Below are 7,104 nucleotides of genomic sequence, written 5' to 3'. Positions count from 1 at the left end.
GCCTGGCCATGCCCTGCGCCCTCGGGATCCTGGGAATCCGCTCCGGGTTTGCGGACCTGGCCGGGAAGGTGGGCTTGATGCTGCCTCGGTTCTTGGCTTTGGTCCAGCCCGCAGCCCCTCTTGGAGCTGTCTTCTTCCACCCACCCACCCCCGTTGAAGACCTTTCCCCTAGGCCCTGATGCTGGCCATATTCTCTTCTTTGGGACCATAAACCCGGCCACACAAAATCCAATGGAATCTGAGACGTGGGAAGATTGATCCCCCTCGGCCCAGAGCTGCGAAAAGGGTCATCCCTGATTTTAATTAGTGACAAGAGACAGGCCCCTCTCCCATGTATACGGAATTTCCCTGACACCATCGCCACCATACCCCCCTTCTTCCAAAAATAATTTAATTACCCGGTGTTCTAGCTGTGAGCGACGACCGCCTAGTCAGACTGGGACGCTCGCTCATTAACACGTTTTCCTCCCCTCTGGTTTGAGTGTTGGGATTAATTACAAAGGGAATCCTGCCCTACGGGGAACGGGGGAGGGGGAGGCGGCGACGACGAGGGCCCGGGACTTTGGGAGGCGGAGGAGAAGGGGGCCTTCTCCCAGGAAGCCTAGAGTAAAAAAAAAAAAAAAAAAAAAATGCCTGAGTCGGTGCGGAACTCCAAGCTCTCCATCCTAGGACTTTTGGGGAGTTGAGCGTTGCTGGTAGGCTCCAGGTTAGCACGAAATATCTGGCACATTTAAGGCATTCCTTCTTCAGAGCACACTAAGAAACAAACCAGTTAAGAGTTCCTAAAGCGGGAAAGAACCCAACAGGGGAGAGCCCACCGTAAAGTGGCTGTGGGAAGGCCAGGTTGCCCTCCGAGTTGGGCGAAAGCAAAAGTATTATTATATTGCCGCTAGTATTATTTACCCTGTAACCTGCCACTTACCTAGAGCAGCACGGCTTCAAAAGCATCTTCACACACGTCTCAACACCCCCACCATCTCCACCTTTCAATTCTGATACCTGCCCTCCCAACCCTGTGATTAAGAAATCCCAGAGAAGGCGGACTCCCAGCCTCCGTTCCTTTCTCTGATGGAGTCTTTTCCTCCAACTGCCTCGTCTCTGCTCTGCATTCTAACCCGTCCCCAAATGAGAACAGATTGTCTTTGTCTGAGTTATGACTGTTCAAAGGTGAAGAGTCTAAACAAACGCTTCTCATCTACCTTGCCCAGACCCTTGCTTTTCCTCAGCCACAGTTCCCCCTTTATGGGTTAGCAAAGAATTTAGCACCAAGACTTCATGAAATAGGCATCGTTTCAAGTGCCACAGTCTGCGCAAGCTCATTGCCTTCATTTACCTACTTCTATCATGTGCAGGGCACTGGGCCGCTCTGAGGAGGTCCCATAACACCAGGAATTTAAGGAACTGTGGCAAGAGAGCAGGACATAGTAAAAGGAGATAGGAAAGACATCAGAATCCCCCGCCCTGTCCAAAGCACGCCTCCTATGTTGAACGCAAGTTTATAATTGGACAGGGTTGGGGTTGCCTCATCACGGCATGCTCTCTGTTATGTCTAGTGTATATTATATTCATGCTCTGCCAGCTTATTTCCCAGACCTCAGAAGCCCCCCCCCCCAAAAAAAAAGAACTGGAAACGAGTTTCTGACGTCAGAATTACAGATGATGTTGTAGACTGGCCCCAGCTAAAGCTTGAAATGTAAGTCAAGATGTCATGTCAATACACGAGACTTTGGGATTAATGCCTGTGAGGCGAGAGCCTGGAATACACTCAGTTCTTGCTTTCTCTCCGCTGAGGGTGAGACGTAATTGAGAAATTACATCTGCAGTGACAATACTGTCTTACAGAGCTCTCCGATTGTAAATGTAATTATTCTAGTGTGTCCTACCCCACAGCTCTCTGAACAACCCTCCTCTCTCACCTATAGAACGCATTTCACGCATCCTCAAATCAGAGTGGGAGCCAAGATCCAACGACAAGGATCATCCGTTCAGGGTCTGAAGGACTTAGCCTAATTCTTTAGGACGAAGAGCACTGAGGCAAGAGACGTCCCAGCCACAATTTTCCTGAGGAAGACAACCTGCAGAAGCAGAGCGGGGCTGGAAACCGGGAGGCCAGAAACCTGCAGGACCACGTGGTGGGACAATCAGACTTTGAGGGTGTGTGTGTGTGTGTGTGTGTGTGTGTGTGTGTGTGTGTGCGCGTGCGCGCGCACGTCATTATATAGTCTGGGTCTCTTTATGTAGTCAGGCTGGCTTGGAATTTAAAACCCTCCTGTCTCAGCCTCCCAAATACCACCAGGTCTGGCTTACCATTCTTGGATGTTGAATGCACAGACGACTTATTTATTTAAACTTCAATTCTATTCATGTGAAAGGTACTAATGAGGTAACAGAAGGAGCGCCCTCCATAGATCCACAAGGCCCCAGTCAATTCCCGGTCAAGTATCCTTGTTCCATGCCTAGGGCACCCCTGGTTCTTTCAGGATTCTTTTTCAGGGAAGGCGATTCCTAGTCCAAAATCAAGGCCTTCAGTAAAAGTTCTTTTCATTCCTTGCCAGCCCATGGTTGTGGGCAGCAGGGATGGAGCAAGCAGTCATCCTATGTCTCAGAAACCCTGGAAGGTTTTGTCTTTCAGGGAAGATTCAAGACGTGAGAATAGCTTTTCTTCAGGAGGACAGTCCAGGCTGTAGAAAAATGCCTGCCTGCTTCCTGTGTCAGTAAAGCTGTCCCTGGCCAGCGGAGGGTGGCGCACACCTTTAATCCCAGCACTCAGGAGGCAGAGAGAGGCAGGTGGATCTTTCTGAGTTCTAGGCCAGCCTGGTCTACAGAGCGAGTTCCAGGACAGCCAAGGCTACACAGAGAAACCCTGTCTTGAAAAACAAAAACAAACAACAAAAAAAGCTGTCCCTGGATATTAGTCCTTGCTCTCATGATAAAGACTAGGTCTTCTGCTTTAATGGGAAGTAGGACTTTTTTTTTTTAAACAGTATTGCTCTTTTAAAAAAAAAGATTCAGTATTTTTATTTTTTGTGCATGAGTGTTCTGTCTACATGTATGCCTGATGTATGCTTGATGCTCAAGGAGGCCAGAAGAAGGTGTCAGATCCCCTGTAACTAGAGTTACAGGCAGTTATGGGCCGCCATTAAGTGCTGGGAACACCAATTGTTTCAATGTGATTGACTAGAAATGTTCACGTGCCTATCAGGTTTGGTGACCACAATAAGGTACCCACAGGCCAGACCACAGCCTCCATCTTCTTACTGTTCTATGGATAAATCTAGGGGTAAGAGAGAGCTCCTCCTAGCCCTTGCCCATCTTCCTGGAAGGGCTGTTCTCAATTCTGACAAAAGTATTTGTAAACCTGAGTGATGACACACTCAGCGATCCAGAAGCAGAAGAAGAAGGATTGAGACGTTTCAAGGCAAGAAGAAGAGGAGGAGGAGAAAGAGGAAGAGGAAGAGGAAGAAAGGAGAAGAAGGAGTCAGCTGGAATGTGCCAGGACACACCGTTAGCCCCAGTAGATCTCTGTGAGTTAGCCTCTCATCTCTACCAGGAGTTAGCCCAGTCTGCTTAGGGAGTTCCTGGTAAACCAGGGCTACATGGTGAAATTCAGTCTCAAACAAAACAAAGCAAAAACAGAAGAAGGGGAGGAGGGAAGGAGGAGAACTGAGCTGCATCACTTCTAGACCCTGGAGTGTAAAATCCACTAGGTTACTGTCCATTCCCTTCCTTTCTGACATCTTTCTTGTCCCCGTTTTTATCTGTCTCAAACTTTTGCGGCTCTCTACTCGTTCAGCTCTTCTTAATTGTGAGTTTCCTTGAATCCAATTCCATTATCACTAATCTAAAAAGTTACCTACACATTAAACCAGTGATTCTCAAACCTTCATCATAGATCATAACCTCATGTGAAACTTTGAAAATATGCAATGCCCAGGACTCATCCCACAGTGATTAAACCAGAAACTTCCAAGGTGTTGTCCAACTATGGGTATTTTTTTTAAAGTTACCCTAGTAATAATTCTAATGTAGAATCGCTACCATAACTTTGTTTTGGTTACTTTTCTGTTCCTGTGGTAAAACACCATGACCAAAGCAACTTATAGAAGGGTTTAATTGACTTATGGTTCTAGAGGGATGAGAGTCCACCATGGTAGAGAAATGGAACAGGAAACAGCAGACTTGGTGGCTGGAGCCGAAGCTGGGAGCTCACATCTTGAACTGACAGTAGTGAGCAGAGAGAGCAAACTTGAAATGGCACCAGGCTTAAAGCCTGCCTCCAGTGACATACTTTCTCCAGTAAGACCATACCCAGAGACCTTCCAAACAGTGCCACCAGCTGGGGACAAAGTACAAATCTCATTCATCACCACAAACTTTTTGATTTCCTTCATCTTCTCTGGAAGAATAAATGACTGTCCTTACTCAGAGACTACTCCCCACCCCAGGAGGCGGGTCTTGTCCTTTTCCAATTCTGTCAGTTATCCCCAGTCTCTCTCATACCTGACTTTGACCTCTTCACTCATCTGCATCTCACATAACAAAATCAAATACCAGCCAGATGGTGGTGGTGCATGCCTTTACTCCCAGCACTTGGGAGGCAGAGGCAGGTAGGATCTCCGTGAGTTCAAGGCCAGTGTGGGCTACAGAAAGATTCCCAGGACAGCCAGAGCTACACAGAGAAACCTTGTCTTGGAACAAACAAACAAATCAAATCAAATACCTCCCTCCACTCAGTACCCATCTTTGCTTCAGCTTTCTCTTCCTTCTCATTCTTTCTACCTTCTTCTCCCCACCACAACCCCCACACACACACCAGAACTATGCAACCAAAGAGGATCTTGAACTTCTGGTCTTCCTGCTCCACCTCCCAAGTGCTAAGTGCTGGGACTACTGGTATGTGCCACCATGTCCAGTTTATATAGTGCTGGTGACTGAGCCCAGGGTGTCATGCATGCTTGGTAAGCACTCTGCCAACTGAACTACACCCTCAGCCTCACCTTACCTTCTTAAAGGTAGATTCCTCATCCGTATCCTTCCTTCTACTTTCACTACGAAGCCCCCTAGGATGTCCTTCCTCCTCTTAAATGCCTAGAATCCATCCCTGTGCTCCTTCAGTATTCACACTGCTCTCCCAGAACAATGTTATTCTCTTCTGTCAGTTCAGTCAGCGCTCGCTTGCTGACACTTCAGACTCCAGGTCTCTCACCTAAGCATTCAAGTTTCCAACTTCCTGCTAGGCATTTAGACATGTGTATCCTTTGGGTACCCTTCCTAGTTAAGATTACTGCTGCTGTGATGAAACACCATGACCAAAAGCAAGTTGAGGAGGAAAGGAAAGGATGTATTTGGCTTATGCTTCCACATCACTGCTCATCATCAAAAGAAGTCAGGACGGGAACTGAAAGACGGCAGGAACCTAGAAGCAGGAGCTAATGCAGAGGCTATGAAAGAATGCTGCTCACTGGCTTGCTTCCCATGGCTTGCTCAGCTTGCTTTCTTATAGAACCCAAGACTACCAGCACAGGGGTGGCCCCACCCACAGTGGACTGGGCCTTCCCATATTAATCACCAATTAAGAAAATGTCCTACAGCAGCAGTTCTCAATCTGTGGGTCCTAACCCCTTTGGGGGTTGAATGACTCTTTCACAGGGATCACCTAAAACCATCCTATACATCAGATATTTACATTACCATTCATAACAGTAATAAAATTACAGTTGTGAAGTAGTAACAAAAATAATTTTATGGTTTACCATGGAATAATCCTTCTGCACACTGTGTGAATATACGTTGCTATGATTGGTTTAATAAACAAACTGACTGGCCAATAGCTGAACAGGATAAAGTTAGGCAGGAAAGCCAAACTGAGAATGATGGAATGAGAAAGGGCAGAGTCAGACGAGTCACCAGACAGACAGAGAATGAGTCAACATACAAAATGGGATAGTGGTACAAGCCATGAGCCTCAGAGCAGCACACAGATTAATAGAAACGGGTTAAGCTGTAAGAGCTAGTTAGTAGCAAGCCTGAGCTATTGGCTGGATCATTTATAATTTATATTAAGTCTCTTGCAGTTATTTGGGACTGGCATTCAGGATTGGCAAAGAAACATCTGCCTACAATGGTTGGGGTCACAACATGAGGAACTGTATTAAAGATCAAAGCATTAGGAAGGTTGAGAATCAACTGCCCTAGAAGCTTGCCTACAGCTCAATCTTATGGAGGTATTTTCTCATTGAAGCTCCCTCCTCTCCAATGACTTTACCTTGTATCAAATTGACATAAAACTAGCCAGTACAGTACCTAAAATGTAAAAAATTTTCAAAGAAATACATTATCTTCCTTCAGTGCCCATGCCCAATTTGATTTGTTCAGAACTTTACCAGTTCCAAACCCATTTCATCCCCTCCAGCCATCCTCCTATCTATTGCCAATGGGATTTTTCTCTCCTTAAAGAAAAAAAAAAAAAAAAAAGATTTATTTTGGGAGCTGGAGAGATGGCTCAGAGGTGAAGCACACTGGCTGTTCTTCTAGAGGTCATGAGTTCAAGTTCTAGAGGTCATGAGTTCAAGTCCCAGCACCCACATGGTGGCTCACAACCATCTGTAATGAGATCTGGTGCTCTCTTGCTGGCCTGCAGGCAGAACACTGTATACATAAAAAAGATTTTTATTTTTTTGTGTGTATTATATATGTGTATGTAGGAGGGTATGCCACGTGTGTGCAAGTGTCTACAGAGATTGGAAGAGGGTGTTAGATCCAGGAGGAGCTGTAATCACAGGCAGTTGTGAGCTGACCAACGCAGGTGCTGGGAACCGAACTCCAGTCCCCTGGAAGAGCAGCAAGCACGCTTCAACCAAGAGTCAGCATCTAGACCCTCTGTGTTAACTCTTCTATGAAACCGAAGCAGGAGAAATAGTTCCCAGCTCATTTTATAAAGACAGATCAATACAGGCAAACTTGTGTGGCCCAGACCTGTTTATCTTAGCTACTCTGGAGGCTGAGGCAGGAGGATTGCAAGTTCGAGGCCTTCCTAGGCTAAAGAATGATTTCAAGGCCAATCTGAGCAACTGAGTGAAACCTTATCTCAAAAAAGTAAAACAG

The sequence above is a fragment of the Peromyscus leucopus genome, chromosome 15 (genome assembly GCF_004664715.2).
Source record: "Peromyscus leucopus breed LL Stock chromosome 15, UCI_PerLeu_2.1, whole genome shotgun sequence".
In the NCBI taxonomy this organism is placed as follows: domain Eukaryota; kingdom Metazoa; phylum Chordata; class Mammalia; order Rodentia; family Cricetidae; genus Peromyscus; species Peromyscus leucopus.
This window is presented reverse-complemented; position numbering follows the sequence as displayed.